The following is a 17335-nucleotide window of genomic DNA, read 5'->3' as shown; positions in this document are numbered from 1 at the left end:
CGGGGCTGATGACGGGGAGGCGGGCCCGATGACGTGGGAGGCGGGGCCGGTGACGGCGGGGGCGGGGCCGGTGACGCGGGGGTGGGGGTGTCAGGGGCGGGGTTTGTGTTTGGGCGGGTTTTGGGCTGGTTTCTGGCCCGGATTGGGCTGGAAAAAAAATTTCTACCTGGCAACCCTGACTAACAGCTGCAGTGGCTTGGAGGAAAGGTTTCTGCCTTCACAGAGAGGTTAGAAACTTTGTTGGATCGAGTCCAACTTCAGGAGGTCAAAAGGACAAAGTTCCCAGGCAGGAAGGAACTGGGGAGACCTGCACCATGGTGTTGGGAGCAGGCAGAGGAGAATCAAGGTGTGGAGCTCATTTTGCGCCAGTTACTCCAGGCAGCCCAGCACATGTGAGTACCGGGGGGGGGGGGAGGCAGATCTAAGGAGCTCAGCGGGGGTCACAGAAAAAGGGGCAGGGGAGTTGCCAGTGGAGGCATTGACCTTCACTAACAGGCTGGAGCTGGCAGTGAGTGAGAAAGGGTCAGAGTAGGGGGGCTGGTGCAGGGAATCAGTGAGGGATTCCTACCCCCTCCCTGCTGCTTGCATGGCAGAGGTGGCAACGGCTGGGGTTTTAAGGGGAGCACACATGGCCTGGGCAGAGTGCCTATGGAGGGGGGTCTGCTGCCTGCGGGTAGACAGCGGGTGGAGAGAGCAGCGGCGGTTGGTGGGCACGCACAGCCTTCTGGCCCTGTATCGAGGAGCTATGGGGGAGGGTTTCCTACAAACATAGGCGACTCTTCGACAGGCTGGGGTCCATACCCATGGGTTTTGGGTCTCCCTGCGCTATGCCCCTATGGGCAGCGGCCATGGCTCTTCCCCAGGTGGTCACATGGGCTGGGATACCTCCGAGGGCGGATATGCATTGGGCATTTCCGGGGTTCCATGGGGTCTTGCCGGAAGCGTCCTGGGGGGGGGCTGGGGCAAGTGTGGGAGTCCGAGGGGGCTGGTTTTGCTGCCGCTTCCTTTTGTCATTACAGGTGCAGAGTGCAACGGAGGGAGTGGAGCCGGCGACTGGCGGGTCCAGCCAGATCGAGCAGGGGACAGCGGAACGCCCTTCTACAGTGCAGCAGGAGGAACCAGTGGTGAGACAGAGACAGGGCAGGAGAGGACCCCGTTCATCCAGGACACGGCGGAGCAGCTGGACTGGGCGTCAGGACACAGCCCTGCTGCAGTCTCGGGATCGTCCATGGCAGGTGCTGGAGCTTCTGGATCGGGTAATGGGTCGTCCTCTAAGCGAGCACAGGGGGGAGTGGGTGACGAAAAGGGAGGGGCAGGGGGGAAGCGGATTAGGGCTTCCTCTTATTCCTCTTCCGCATCCTCCTCTTCTCGGTCAGTGGGCGTCTCCAGGGCGGCAGAATTGGCAAAGGGTGCTGGAGAGAGGAAGAGGGGCCCGCCTGCCAGGGTAGCCCTGTCTGGGAGTGGGTCCTGCGCTCGCTACGTAGGAAGATCAGGCGGAGAAAGTGCATAGCTATATGTTAGTAGCGGGAGGCTGGGGGGGCGCCGGAAGGTTCCGAAGGAGAAGACATAGGCAGAGGGTACGAGGGAGCGTGAGAGCACCAAACCGGTGGTAATTCGGTTCGGTCTTGTCTGCGCATGACAGTGAATGGGGGCGTTGCCGACACAGGATCAATTTATGGTGGTTCACATGGCTCCCAGGGCAGCACTGGTAGAGGTTGGGGGATGGGTAAATGGGGGTTGGCCCAGGCGGCTCTGGGTCGGTCCTTCGGGCCATGAGTGCGGGGGGGCGGGGCGGTGTCCCGGGAGCCGGATCTGGGCCATAGTCCGAGGTCTATTGGTGGTTCAGTAGAGCTTCCTGTCCATTTATGGACTGCAAGTTGCGACGCATTCGTTCCGCCTGCGGCCAGAGGCATGTAGCGGCAGAATGTCAGGAAGGGACCGGGGGGACCGTCCGCAGCGAAGCCATAATTGATTAGCTGTGCCCTTATACCGGTGAGGGTTGATGCGATGCTGCCATGGCTCCATCGATATCCGGTCAGGGACGCTGCAGAGGCATTAGGGTGGGATCTCGTGGAGGGGGTTGTCATTCCGTTTCAAGGTCAGCTGGGCAGTAATTGGGGGCAGAACTTGGGTCCACCGAGTGGCTGCGGGAGGTGGTGAGGAATAAGTTGACGGAGGGGATTGCGTTCGGCAGGATTGCCGGTCCATTTCCGTCCTTTGCGATATCTCCTGGTGCGGTTATACCTAAAAGACAGCGCTGGGGTAATTCCAGCTCAGGCGCAACCTCTCGGACCCAGCGGGTGGGTACGTAAATGAGAGCATTCCCAGAGACTTCTGCTCAGTGCAGTACATGTCATTTGACGGTGTGGTATGGTTGATATGCCCGGGGGGGTAGGGGCGCAGATGGCTGAGGTCGATATTGAGGCGGCGTTCAGGCTGTTACCTGTTCACCCTTCTGCGTTTCTGTTGCTGGGCTTCCACTTTGAAGGGTCTTTTTTACGGGGGCTGGAATGCCGATGGGTGGTTCAGTCGCCTGTACGTACGGGGAACAGTCAGCTCATACGTACACTGGGTGATGGGCAGGGGTCCAGGCTCGAAAGTATAGTGCGCTATTTAGACAATTTCTCTCTATTGGGGCAGTTGAGGTCGGGGACCGTGGGCATATGCTGAGAGTCTTTAGGGCGGTTGCGGAGGACTTTGGCATCCCCTGGGCTACCGACAAAATGGAGGGCCCAGCCGCGGTCCTCACAGACCTCGGCACTGAAATTGACACAATACGGACAGTTTACCCATTTGTTGCGGGAGAAGGTGATTCAGTCGGAAGAGCAGATTCTGGCAGTGTTACAGGCCCGTAAGGCTACATTGTGTACCATTCAGTCCCGGGTGTGGAGCATTAATTTGGCATGTCACGTCATCCCGACGGGTCGGGCCTTGTCTTGGCGGCTGGCATTTGCGACGTCAGGGGTCACGGAGCCTTTTCATCATGTGTGCTTGTCAGCGGGAGTTCGTTGCGATGTGGTTGGAGTTTTGTGTGCGTGTAAAGGTACATTAGCGTGGCAGAGCACAGTGGTGTCTAATGCGGATCTCGACTTCTGTACGGATGCAGCAGAAGGCTTGGGTTTGGGGTGTACTGTGAGGGCGCGTGGTGCACTGAACCGTGGCCGGACAGCTGGATAGCGGCGGGAGTTACAAAGATCATTACCTTCATGGAGCTGTTCCCGTTTGTAGGGGCATGCGAGTGGCAGCCAGGGAAGTGGCAAAGTACAAGCATCCTGGTGTGGTGCAACAATCAGGGGGTGGTAGAGGTGGTGAATAAGGAGGTTGCACGTGCTTGCTGGTGTGAGCTCCGTGATCAGGGAATTGATCCTGCGCTGTGTGCAACAAAATGTGCACATATGGGCTAGGCACATGCCGGGGAATGTCCAATCGTATGGATGATGCACTTTCTCGTTTCAATTTCAGACTTTCCGGGCTTTGGCACAGGCGGCAGAGGCGGAAGGTCAGCCAATGCCAGGGCATTTTGGCGGCTAGGAGGCCTGAGGTGTGGGAGCGGCCGAGAATCTCGATTGCACCTGCCACACGGTCAGCTTATACCTGTGGATAGGACAGAGTGACTAGTTAGTTTCGGGACTAAGGCTGGACAGCGAGTCGGGCATCAGGTGAGCTGTTAGCAGCCTACATTGTTCTCACACAGGCATGGGGTATTTCTCGAAATGCAGCCGCGCATCATCTGGCTGGGTTCTCCTTTTCCAGCAACGTGTGTGGGTGAGGCCTGCCGAGCTTTAGTTTTCAGGTGAGCAGTGCCTTGAATGGTCAGAGCCGCTCATCTTCCTTGGTGCTGGACGCGTGCTGGCGGATTACTCACGACTTTGGGTGTGCTTTTTGCGGGCTGTTGAGTGCGCGACTTATCCAACATTCGAGATACGCCTCTTCCGAGTGGCCTCCGCATTGGCATCTTATGGGACCTTTTGGGCAGGCGAGCTTGTAGCGAGCCGCAGGTCGGTTGCTGTGTTATCTGGGTTGTTACGGGAGACTGTTGGTATCCAGACTGGAGTATGGCGCAGTAAGATCTTGCGCACAAAAAATGGAGTTTCGGGCAGGATCTCATACCCAGTGTCCTTGTTGGAGGCCTACCTGGGGGGTCCACCCACATGGCCCTCTTTCCTTATTAGTACATGCGAATGGCGCCAGCAGGTGGTCTTCCGGGGCGTACCGTGGGTATATTAGGCCCTCCTGAGGCAGCCTAGTACAGGGCCGGTACATAATGGTGGGGTGTGCTTTGTCATGGTTATTTCTATGCTTTAGCCGGTGGCCTGATATGCCGGCGGTTTAGTTTATTGAAGGGGCTGCCGGTGTGGGTGCTCGCTTTCCCCGTGTGTGGTTGCCCCTTCCCCTTTGAGATGCTGTTGGTTTGATCTACTCAGTCTGGATGGTTGGACACGCCTTCATTCATTGGGCTGGTAGCAGAGCAGCGAGACATCCTGGGGGGATTCACCGGGGATTGGCGCGGCGCGGGGCCTAGATAGCCTGGCTAGGAGAGTGGGGCATGCTGAGGAGTCAACGAGGGCCACTGTTGTATCGGCTGCGCAACAGACCGCGACACCTTCAGGGGTTACTGGTTCGGGGTGGGGGAACGAGGTGGATGGTTGGACGGGTAAGAGACTCAGTGACACTAAAAAGGGGGGAGACTCACGATTGGTATTGGCCTGGTTTCCTGGTACAAAATTGGTGGTCGGATATTATACCCAGACCTGCCCGCCTACTGGCGCGCAAGGGGCACAGGGGTTGCGCAAGGTCAATCGGCAGGTCACAGTATGGGTAAGAACGATGGGAGGTTTCCAACTTCAACACAACTGGGTGGCTGCTCAATGAGCGGGGCTTTTGCACGGGACAGGGTACACCTGTCTGATGGGGGTCTGGATCTATTCTAAATGATGTGCAGGTATTCTTGGAGCAGCATGGTATTGCAGGGTCTCAGTAGGCCGCAGCTTGCTTTGGTGGGGGGTGGGAGGGGGCCTTTGCAGGTGCACGGACCCCTCCCCCCCTGTGGCAAAAAGCCCGAGCTACAGAAGCAATGGCTCATGGGGGGGCTGAGCCAGGTCATTAAGATGGGTCAGGTGACCCGGAATAATGTGTGGAGGTCCACACGGGCCAGGCCTCTTGCTGTGAAGGCGGAGTCGAAAGGGTGAAGAGTTGCGGTGACAGCCGGAAGTGGAAGTTGCTGCTTTGCTATCATGGCGAGCGGCGGAGGGGGCAATTGTGGGTGCTTTTGTTATGACAACTGTAGCTCGGGGGTGGGGGTTATCCTATACGGATGTTAATTGGAAGTTTAAATGTTAATAATCAAGCTGCGGCCTATGGTTATTCCACAATTGTGTGCAGAGAGTTATTGAGTGAAAGCGTACGGGGGGGGGGGGGGGGGATGTGGGGACATGCCTGGTAGAACGGGTCCCAGCTCCAAGGTTTATGAAGGCCCGAGAGCTTGTCTCGACGGGCCCAGTTAAACGAGGGCTGGGCCCGTTCGAGAAGGCTCTGAGGGCAGTGGGGTGAAGAGCATGTGGTTATGGGGGGGGGGGGGGGGGGGGTTGTGTTCGGCTGGTGAGCACGTGGCAGCTGGGATTGGTCAGATCAACAGAAGCTGACAGCACAGAAGCAACACAGGCAGCTGATTGGAGGATAGGTTGCTGGGGGGCGGGGCTGTGGGAAGGGAAGAGGGGCTCTGCTTCCTCTGAGACTCGGGGCGTTCTCTGATCCTCGGAGGCAGTTTTCCCTCCCTCCCACCCTCTCATGTACTGGATGTGAGGAGGCTTATCTGTGTGGTGTTGTAGATGTTTTTCAGGAGTGGCATCGGAGTTTGTCGCAGCAGCAAAAAACCCGAGCTACAGAAGCAATGGCTCATGGGGGGGGCTGAGCCAGGTCATTAAGATGGGTCAGGTGACCCGGAATAATGTGTGGAGGTCCACACGGGCCAGGCCTCTTGCTGTGAAGGCGGAGTCGAAAGGGTGAAGAGTTGCGGTGACAGCCGGAAGTGGAAGTTGCTGCTTTGCTATCATGGCGAGCGGCGGAGGGGGCAATTGTGGTGCTTTTGTTATGACAACTGTAGCTCGGGGGTGGGGGTTATCCTATACGGATGTTAATTGGAAGTTTAAATGTTAATAAATCAAGCTGCGGCCTATGGTTATTCCACATTGTGTGCAGAGAGTTATTGAGTGAAAGCGTACGGGGGGGGGGGGGGGGGGGGGATGTGGGGACATGCCTGGTAGAACGGGTCCCAGCTCCAAGGTTTATAGAGATACCGACTGATTGATTGACTCCCTTTCTAAGCACAGGTTGAAACATTTTACTCCGTTGTGTGCCTGGAGTTGAAGCCTGGCTTTTAGCGGGGAAATTAGAAGTAGAAGGTCCATTCTCATGACAGCTAAACCAGGAGTGGCTGAACCTTTCCTTAGGAAAAAAAAAAAGGAGAGATTCATTTTATATCTCTCTGATCGACTATCTCTTGAGAGACATGCTGAATACGGCAGCAAAGATGCATGTGACTTTCTTGTTTGGTTGGGTTTTTTTTCCTCCTGGAAGATGAAAAATATGCTACAAGTTTATTCATGTTGGGTAATGCAAAAAAAAAAATAATAATTATTATTATTATTGATTGTTCCCTATCATGTGGCTTCATTTGTCCCAAAGTCCACTTGTACACCTGGCCTTGGAGCACACACTGTGCAATTAGTTTCCTCAAGCAGCTGCTCAGTGCACAGAACATTTTTGCATGGCGTGTGTGAGACGCCAGGATATCGTTTGCACACTGGATAATTTGAATTCAGATATCAACTGAAAGGATCTTTAGGAAGACTGGCCAAGAGAGACTCGTTTTGGTCTGTACTAGCAAACAAAATAAGTATTTAAATAGAGAAGAGACACCAACATCTCAGACGTAAAGCCAGAAAGAAGAAAATAACAGCTATTTTTTAAGTGCTAGTTGACTATTGAATTAATTTAAGATAAGTAAATACATGTGTTATACTGCATGGTGTTAGATGGAAAGCTGTTACGCTGACCCTGTACCTGCCATTGTTGGGAAGGAATAAGGTGCAACAGACCGACAGCCAGGGCTTAGGTGACACCAGTGACAGCTAAACGCGCTGTGATTGGCTGAGAGAGACCTGGAGGGGCATAATCAAAAGGGACGTCCAAATAGTTTTGATTTAGATGTCCTCGCACGTCCCGATCCCCGATTCTCTCCAGCGGTGGTCATTTCGGTTCGGGCACCTTAGTCGTAAGAAAAATGCATCCAAGAGAAGGACACCCATCACAAAATCGAAGAAAAAAACGTCCAAGTGTTCGTCAGGGATGTACTTTTTTTTTTTTTTGAGTGAAGGACGTCCAAGTGTTAGCACTTGAAAGGACATCCCTGATGAGCACTTGGACAGTTTTTTTCTTCCGATTTTTGTGATGGTGGCCACCTCTGCATGGGGTCCCGCTCACAGCAGCCCCAGCGAGAGGTGCAGATCTCCCGTTAGGTTTTCCACGGTGCATGGGGTCGGAAACGATAGTGCATCACATCGCATTCACATTATAATAGTAATTAGCTCATTTGCATTCCGTTTTCGTTAGCTGCTTCCTTGACAGGAAAATGGCTCGGAGAACCCTTTTGTGCATGTCCCAGTTTACTACTTGCACGCTAAACTGGCTAGAACCAGTTTAAAACCACATTGCTGGCTCGTTAAGTTTAGTGCATCTGGCCCCTAATCCAAGCATTCAGACTGCTTGTTTTTTTTTTAAGCAAGAGTCAGCTATTGTGTATATGTTTGAAGAGAGAAAGTTTTATCACATATTACATACATGCATGTTGCATTTGATGGATATTAGCCTGTGGAAAGATCTTTTTTTTTCTTTTTTATGGGCTTTCTATGACGTGAAAGAAAATCCCACATGATTGCTCTGCAGAAGATATACGTTCTCAGAAGTAACTCAGCATCCAGAAATACCTACACATTTGGTTCATCCCTTAATTGTCTCAGTGTCATAAATGTACTTTTTAGGCTCTCCTCTGGCATTGGGTTTTGAATAGTGGCCATTCCTCTCACAGACAGCGGCACAGAGACCGATAAATGAACTGTATATTACATCTGTGGATCTTAGGGAATGGTTTTAGCTGCTTTTTGAGGGCAGCAGCTTTCCCAGGGAGCAGGGCCAGTTTAACCATTGGGAACAGTAGGCGTGTGCCTAGAACAGCAGTTTCTGCAAAGAGCAGTTTCATTCATAGTGAAACAAAGAGATCCTGACAGCCACTTATATTCCGAGAACCATTGCCACATAATTTTACCTGCAAGGATGATGAACAGTTTTCAAATAGCCCATTTACCTTGGTAAATGACTTTTGGATATTGCCTTTGCTGTAGGTATGAATATTTAAAAGTATGATGTCCATTTGTGCATTTTCATAGGATTGCTGTCAAATGATTGTGATTTTTGAGTTATAATTGTCAAAATCTTGGTGGGAGGACTGAAAAGTGAATTGAAGGGGAGGTGTAAGGCTGAAGGTTTGTCTTGGGCACCAAGTACCTGTCCTGCTAGGGAGATATTTATTCATATGTAATGCACTCCACACTGGTTTGACTACAAAAGGTTTGCACCAGCTCCAATTAATTCAGAATGTTGCAGCAAGACTATTTGAAGGTTGTAAGCAATGTGACCACATCACACCATTTTTGCAAAAACTTCTCTGGCTACCAGTACAGCACAGGGCCAAATTTAAAACTCTGTGTTTGATCTTCAAGGCCCTTAAAGGAAATGGCCCTGAGCAGGGGCGGAGCCAGACCTCAGCAGGAGGGGGGTCCAGAGCCTGAGGTGGGGGGCACAGTTTAGCCCGCCTCCCCCAGCCACCGACCCCCCCCTGCCACTTTCAACCACCCCTCCTCCTGCCACCGACCCTCCCCCGTCGTCGCCACCGCCGCCAGGTACCTTTGCTGAAGTCTTCTTCAGCACCGGTCTCCAGCACCTTCGCTGATCTGTTTCTGTCAGTCCTGACTCCTAAAGTCCTGCATGCACGTCCTGCATGGAGCTACATAGAGGACGTGCACGTAGGACATCAGGAGTCAGGACTGACAGAAACAGATCAGCAAAGGCACCGGAGATCGGCACTGAAGAAGACTTCGGTTGGCGGGGGTTCAGACCACCACCAGCAAAGGTACCTGGCGGCGGTGGGAGGGGGGGATTGAAAGTAGCGGGGGAGGGTCAAAAGTAGAGAGGGCCAGGGCTAAATCTGTGGGGGCCCATGCCCCCATTGCCCCCACCTAGTTACGCCCCTGGCCCTGAGTACTTGAAGAACAAGATCTCCCTCTACACTTCTCTTCCCAGGTCACTAAGGTCCTCCCAAGGAGTATCCCTAACCATACCCTCTCTAAAAGGACATCACAAGATGTGATACCCACAAGTGAGCCTTCTCCGGAGTAGCCACACACACTCTGGAATGCACTCCCTGAAATGCTTTGCATAGCACTAGCTGCATATACTATAGCAGGACATGTTTATCCACTCCTACCCTAGCTAAGATAACATTCAAGCACCTTTCTGACCTCATTTGCAACTTTCTTTAAAGTAGTACCTTATTTTCTTACTTCTGTTATTGTCGTATCTTCTACATGTTTCATCTTTGCTTACACCCTATGCTGTTTATCAAAATGTTCTATTGCATATTGTGTTGACATTGTAATGTAGCATACTATGCCATACTTTGTATTGTTTGAATATTTTTACTGTTGTAATTGTCTATCGTCTATGTTTGACTTAATTCTTGCTGTACACTGCCTTGAGTAAATTCGTACAAAATGGTGGTTAAACAAATCCTAATAATAAATAAATAAATAGACAAATAAATAAATAAAATACATAAAATACCTGTTTCTGTTCAGGCAGCACAGTAACTTTCAGCTACTTCTACAGGACCTGCTGCAGAGTCAGAGAGGTATCTGGAAGGACTGAGGCAATAATTTTAATCTTCTATTTTTCCTGTCAGAATTGCGGTGAATGAGTACTCTTTATGATCAGAGTTCTCTCTGAATTGGCATTCCTTTCCTAGTGATTATATAGCAATATTTGGACCGTACATAGCTGCTATTTAATTTCTCAGAGCTAGATTGTGAAAAATAATTAGTAGCAAGCCTTCTATAGAGCAAACGGTACATAAACACAGTAACAACCAACCATTACTTGTTCCTACTTAGGAAAAACAAAATTATAAACCTAATAAGGGAGGGGGGTGGAAACAAACATGGACTCTTTGTAATGTTTTTTGTATCTCAGACTGTTTAAAGTTGGTTTAATTCCTGCTGATTCAAAGAAGCAACTCCTGAAATGCTGGTGGGTAACATCCATTCTCTATCATCAGAGGATTAATCAAAAGATTATACATTGATAAGGGGTGTCTAAGACTTTGTGTTGGCACCTATACTGCGTAATATCTTCCTCAGTCCACTTGCCTGCCATATTCAGTCGATAGTTTTAGACTGTTCTTTTCACTGATGACATACAATTACTCTATTATGTGAATCCTAGTTCTATGGATCTCACTCAACAGTTGCCTTGTTGTGCTGTCTACTGGGCTTACTGCCCATCAGATGATTCTTAATCTGTAAAAAATGTCAGCAATCTGGATTACTGGGTCAACAACTGTGCCTTCCTGTTCTCCCTTGCTGTTAGAAGTACCAGTTGCTTTGATCATTCTTAAAACCTTTGGTGCCATCTTGGACTACATATCCCATCAATTACCAGGACTTGCTTTCTTGCCTTTCAACAGATTAGAACTGTAAAGCCTCTTCTGTCAAAGATGTGGTTCACACACTTCTACATATAGTTGTCACCAGTCGACTACTGTAACTCACTGTTTAATGGTATTCACCAATCAACGTCGAGAATGTTACACTTAGTACAGAATAAAGCTATTCATTTCTTTGCACAGTACTCACAACAATGATCATGTTATGCCACTTTTCTCAAATACCATTGGCTTTTTGTGAGCAACCAAATTGAATTTAAAATGATTGTTTTTGCTTTGTGACCAGGCCTTGCAGCATCTCGTTTTGATTCTCATACCCCATTGGTTTCCACTTGATGCCTGTGCTGTGCCAGTGATAAATTATTGAGGATTACTCCCCATTCTCAGGGATGATGGGCCTCTACTAGACACTCTGCTTTTTACATTTTAGTCCCTTTATTATGGAATTTGTTTCTAAAATTATTTGTTTGGAATCTTCATTGCCAAATTTAAAATTCACTTAGACATATTTGTTTAGTGATGTGTTTAAGAAGGGTTGATCAGTAGAGTTAGGGAGGCCCCTGCTGTACTTATTTTTTTTCTTTTTTGTGTTTTTAATTATTTAGTATTAAACTGTACATGACTTTGATGTCTTATATGAAATATAGTATGTCAAGTGTAGTACTAAATATAAACATTGGTTGAAAGACATTTGAAATACTGTTCTAAGCAATGTATTAGGATGCTACGTAGCTCACTGAAGTGCAGAGCAATGGAAAATATTTCTATCATGGCATAGGAGTAAAGGTTAACCTACAGAACGATTAGTTAGGTGTAGTTTATTTTGCATGATACATTGCCCTTTTTAGGCCAGCAAGGTGGTTTACAATGTTAAATAAAAATAGGAAGAGCTGAAAAATACTTAGAACATGACAGGAGTGAGTTGGTGAAGAAGTGAGAATGATCTTTGAAAAGAATTCATACGCTTGTACACTGAAAATCTATAGCACTGGGGCCTAGTAAACCTCTGGTACAGTCTAAGTGGACTCTAGTGGGGGATGGGAACACTGTTCCCTCTAGCTGAGCGAGAGTCCTCCAACTGCATTAATGCCAGTAGGGGGTGGTGCTTCATTATTGTGTTTTCAATGCTAGTGACAGGTTTCCTGGAGTCTGCAGAGCTTGCCTGTCCCACAACATTGAAGATGTGATAGTAAAACAGCACTCCTTACTAGCAGGGCTGTAGATGGAGGACTCCCGCTCAGCTTGGAGGGAATAGTGGATGGGAGGGGATTGAATTGAGAAGACCTTAAATAAATCACAAAGAGGGTAAGGGATAAGGAGACCAGCTAGACAAGTTAGACAATTGGACAACAACACTTTGAAAAGACAGTAAGGATCTTAGATTTGATCCAATAGGAAACTCTCAAGTAAGCGAGAAGTGACTTGTGAGCATTACATACCTGCTCCATAGCAGTATTTTGAATCAATTGTAGGTGGTGGAGTGAAAGAACAGTGATGTAAGAAGAAAATAGCTTTTCTGTAGCGTATGCAGTGATGACCAGTGAGCTCAGGAGTACAAACAGGCCCTTTTTATTTATTTATTTATTTATTTAAAATCACCAATGAAATATGAGAATGAAAATTCAGATGGGAGTTCAGGATGATTTCCAGGATAGGTACATCTGTTCTGATGGGAATTTGGATTCCAGCTAATGATGGGACTAATGTTGACAGCATATTCCTTCTTCCTATGCATGTATACTGAAATAGTCTTAAAAAACATGCACGAAAATTAGTGTGTAGGTACATGTAAATGAAGGAATACCAGATGCAAATGAGGCTTTAGTGTGTTTATAGATATGATCTCCCAAATTCTATATCGTGCGAATTAAGTTGTGCATGGAAATCGGTCATATTCTGGATTGTACGCGCAACTTAATTGGTTTAACAAGCCAATCAGCACCGATAATTGCTACTTAAGCAATTATTGACACTAATTGGCTTTAATAGAATTTACGCGCATAACTAAGTGTATTCTATAATGTGATGCGCATAAATTCTAAGACATGGCTCTGAAAAGGGGGCGTGGCATAGGCATTCCTAGCATTTATGTGCAGTGTTAGAGAATATGCCCCTTCTGTGTGTAACTTAGGTGTCGGCATTTACTCTAGGTTTTCATTGGGATAAAAGGCCGTGACTAAATAAAGTCACAGAGAATGGGCATTGGGCGTATTCTGTAAACTGCATTTAGATTTAGACATATTCTATAACCACACCTAGCTTTAGGCATTGTTTATAGAATACACCTAGGCATAATATTTTTGTACTAATTTTTAGGCATCATAAATAGATCTAACCCAATGTTCATTCTTCTTTGCTCTCAAAATATTTCAGGGGCTCAGCTAACATTGCGGTCCTTTTACTAAGCTGCATTAGGCACTAATCTGCTTCTAATGCAGCAATAATGGAGTATCATGAGACATGCTTAGATATCCTATGGTAATTGAAATGTATGCATGCTGAATAATTTTTCAAAAAACTTTTTTGAGGGGTCATGTGTGAGAGTGGGTGTTCTTGCGCTAACCAGTTATCCCCTGTGATTCAGTGCAATTTAACCAGCAAGGAATGGCTCCTGGCTGATTAAATAGCATAGGACAAAGCTGGTTATCTCCCGCTAAATATTCCTGGTCAGCGCTTTAGCGGCTAACCAGTTATATCGCACGAAATAACCGGCTATTCGCTAATATTCAGTGCATCACTGGCTGTTTGGTGGCCAAATCGCGCTGCCGAGATAGGAGGCCTATTTTTTGCTGGTTTAAACTTCACTGGCCACTACTGAATATTGGCTTGACTGGTGATGATTCTGGCTGATAGATTTAACACTTCATAGCAGGGTGGTCATTTAGGTTTCCTTTTATTCAAAATAAAAATTATTGCAAGCAAGATGAAGGTTCATGAGATAGACCACTGGCAACCGAATATCAGTTATCTTCCATGAACTTCTTGCCTGACAAAGGGAGCATACAGTTTATATAAGCTAAAAAGAAATTACATCGGGGGGGGGGGGGGGGGGGGGTCAACTAACAATCAGTTCTAATGAAAGAATTCAGTAGGTCAACAAGAATACAAAAGAAATAGGATGTTGATTGATAGGTAGGATACAGTTGATTATTTTCAAGACTGTAAAGCATGATATCTTCTGAACTTTTGAAACAATACTATGTTTTGTTGAACAATATGAACATGTTATTTTGGAGCTTAGAAACTTTAGAATAGAAAACAGCTTTCAACAGTCATTCTTATCTGGTGCATTAGGTCCTATTCTCCTTTCTGGGGCCTTGCAATCTTCCAAAAATTATCAGTTCACATTGATTAGGCCTTTCCTGAGGTCAGTGTAAAAGCTGAGAGCAGCAAGTTTATCTCATGTAACCTAGGAACATTTTCTACTGTTTTTCAAACCAAAGATATTAACCATATGTTTACCAAATCCACAATTCCTTCCTCTTGTCATATGAGCTCCTTTTGGGATTATTTAGACAACATTAATCAATACTCATTAGGGATTCTATCTCTAATATTTGTTCACAATTTCCCCCATCAAAAGTTAAATCTATATTCTCAGTCTGTTCCTCAGCTAAGTGATGTGTAATGTACATTATATGTGAAGTCATGGTAAGTGGTTTCATAGTGGCCATCTGTTTCATACAACATTGAAAACATTGCACACAACACTGCAATCCAATACAAGTTATTAGTATTGCTATAATCACTACAGCTATAATCTGTACAATATTTCTTCCCCAAGAACCAAAGTTGGGTAACCAGGACCAATTCCAGGCACTGTAACCCATATCTGAGCTTTTTGGGATGTAGGTTAGATTCTCAAAATAGGCTGCTGAATGCAACAAAATCTGAGATTGATCATCAACATAAACACAACAGCTAGTATTTATAAAGGCATAGACACCTCCTTGGTCAGAAAGTAAGTAATCTAAGGCTAGCCTATTCTGAATAGTAAATTCACGCATTTGGGTCATCTCCTTATTAATAAGTCATATGTCTAGGGCTAGATCATGACCCATTCAACTACAGCCTGAAGTCTTCTTACTGCATGAGTAAGGGTCCTCATTCCATGCCACCACTTCCAAAAGGTTTTACACGTTGATCATTCACTATGACTTTAGATTTTTCTAAATCTCATTTCTGCAGCATCCTAGCCTTATTAGTGATCTGGGAAATATGTGGTTAAGGTATAATTTCTGAATAATTATTATGTATGGTCAAATGTGGATATAACTCCACAATTGTACAGGTTCCTCCCCATTCAGGAGGCAAATGCTGATAAGTTAAGTGACCACACAAGAAACTGTGTCCCATTAAGGCTTCTTTACTCTCATGGAAGAATGCCTTTTCCATCAAATAACCAAGTGACTGTGAGAACCTTATCAGAAAGCAGATCCTGAAGAGGTCTGGTAATGACAGCATAGTCCAGGATCCATTGTCTGTAGTAATTTGCTATTCTAAGCAACTTCCTGTTTCTTAGTAGTACGCCGTCGTAAAATTCGAATAGCAGCACTTTTGGTGGGTAACAATTCTCTACTACCTTGACTGAGTAGAAATCCCAAATACATAACTTTGGGTTGGCAGAACTGGAGTTTCTTCCGATTAGCTTTAAGGTTAATGTTAAATTGATGGTTAAGCAATAGGACAGAGTCTTTTATACAAGCCTCCTTAGTGGGTGAGAAGACCAGGAGGTTGTCAACAACATACTGTATCAAGATGAACCCTACCTTAAATTGCAAGGGTTCTAAGGCCTTTTTAATGCATGAGAAAAGTAAGAGGTAATTTCAGCATATCTCTGAATCGAGGTGGTCAAGGTGTATTGTTGGCCCCTATATGTAAAAGACCTCCTAAGCATCATTATGGAAATCCTGTGCTTCAGGATTAGAAATTCTTAGCTTCTAAGACTTCTTGAGGTGATACTATGGGCCACTGGAAAAGAGATAGCTGCATGTTCACTGGTCTCTAGAAACAAATACACACTTAGGGGATGCATTTTATCAAGCTTGTTGTTATTATTATTATTATTAACATTTGTATAGCGCTACCAGACGCAAGCAGCGCTGAACACCTGACATAGAGAGACAGTCCCTGCTCAATAGAGCTTGCAATCTAAAAATAATACAGACAGATGACAATTAAGGGCAAAGGAAGTACAGGGTGAGAAGGAACAAGGGGAGCCAAAAGCAGTGGTAAAAAGGTGGGTTTTCAGCATAGATTGTTCTGTGTGTAAAACATGTTTTACACAGAGTAAAGGGCTTTTATAAAAATGCACATCTGTAATACATGCATATCTGTAATACATGCATAAAACATAGGCACATGTACAGAATTCAGTAAATGGTGCCCCCCAAAGTTAGATGTCTGGAAAGATCTGCGCTTAGACCTTCTGAAACTTGGTGTAAATGCTGGTGTGCTTTTTACAAATTGTGCTTAATCCGCTTGATCTGTTCATTGATCTTCTCATTTGCTCTTAATATATTAGTTCATTCCTTGGTTATTACACAACTGGACTACTGTAACTCTCTCTATAGATGCCTTGGGACAAAAGAAATCCACCGACTACAAGTTATCTAGATACTACAATCTGACTAATCACTAGCTCACGAAAATATGACCATATTACCCCCCTCCCCCATATCAAAGATACACACTGGCTCTCAATCACTCATTGCATCACCTTTAAGATCTTACTCTTAGTCTTCAATATTTTGGCCTCTGGCAAACCCCCTTACTTGTCACATCGGCTTACTCCTTACAGCCCAGCAAGAACTCTCAGATCAGCATACCAGAATCAATTAGTCATACTAACTTACCCGAGAAATAGTACACGAGCATACCAGACAGGCAATTATTTTCTATCCAGGGCCCTCAACTGTGGAACTTCCAGCCTCACTCCAACTACAGCCTTCTTTGGACAAATTTAAGATGGATCTGAAAATTCATCTCTTTTTGGGCACTTTCCCTTAATATTCCTGTTGTAGTTACCAGTGAACTGAACTCCAAGATGGAGTGCTGAAGACATTTGCAGCAGTCCTAATGTTTCTTCCCCCCTTTGTCTTATTATTGTAGTTCCTCCCCTCCTACGCTTACTATCCATGTATATTCTCAACATGAGTACCTCTTCTATCCCCTGTTGTTAGACTATAAGCCACTCTGAAGGCATACCCAAAGAATGGGGTAGTAAAACTTAATTACACACTTAAACGTTAGGTGCCAGCACTTATGGCATCCATATGGGACCTTGCCAGGTATTTGTGACTTGAATTGGCCACTGTTGGAAACAGGATGCTGGGCTTGATGGACCTTTGGTCTGTCTCAGTATGGCAACACTTATATACTTATGTAAGTCAGTACATATTTCCTTATTATTATTTTTGTAATTTTAGATTTCTATATTGTGGTCAAAAATGTAAATATTAATTACCTTTGTTTGGTGGTCTGCTGTTGATGTGATATTTCTTTAAGCCACAAAGGTATTATTTGTGATTGTATAAAATAAAGTTAAAAATGAAAAAAAAA

This window comes from Microcaecilia unicolor, chromosome 2, assembly GCF_901765095.1.
Source record: "Microcaecilia unicolor chromosome 2, aMicUni1.1, whole genome shotgun sequence".
In the NCBI taxonomy this organism is placed as follows: domain Eukaryota; kingdom Metazoa; phylum Chordata; class Amphibia; order Gymnophiona; family Siphonopidae; genus Microcaecilia; species Microcaecilia unicolor.
This window is presented reverse-complemented; position numbering follows the sequence as displayed.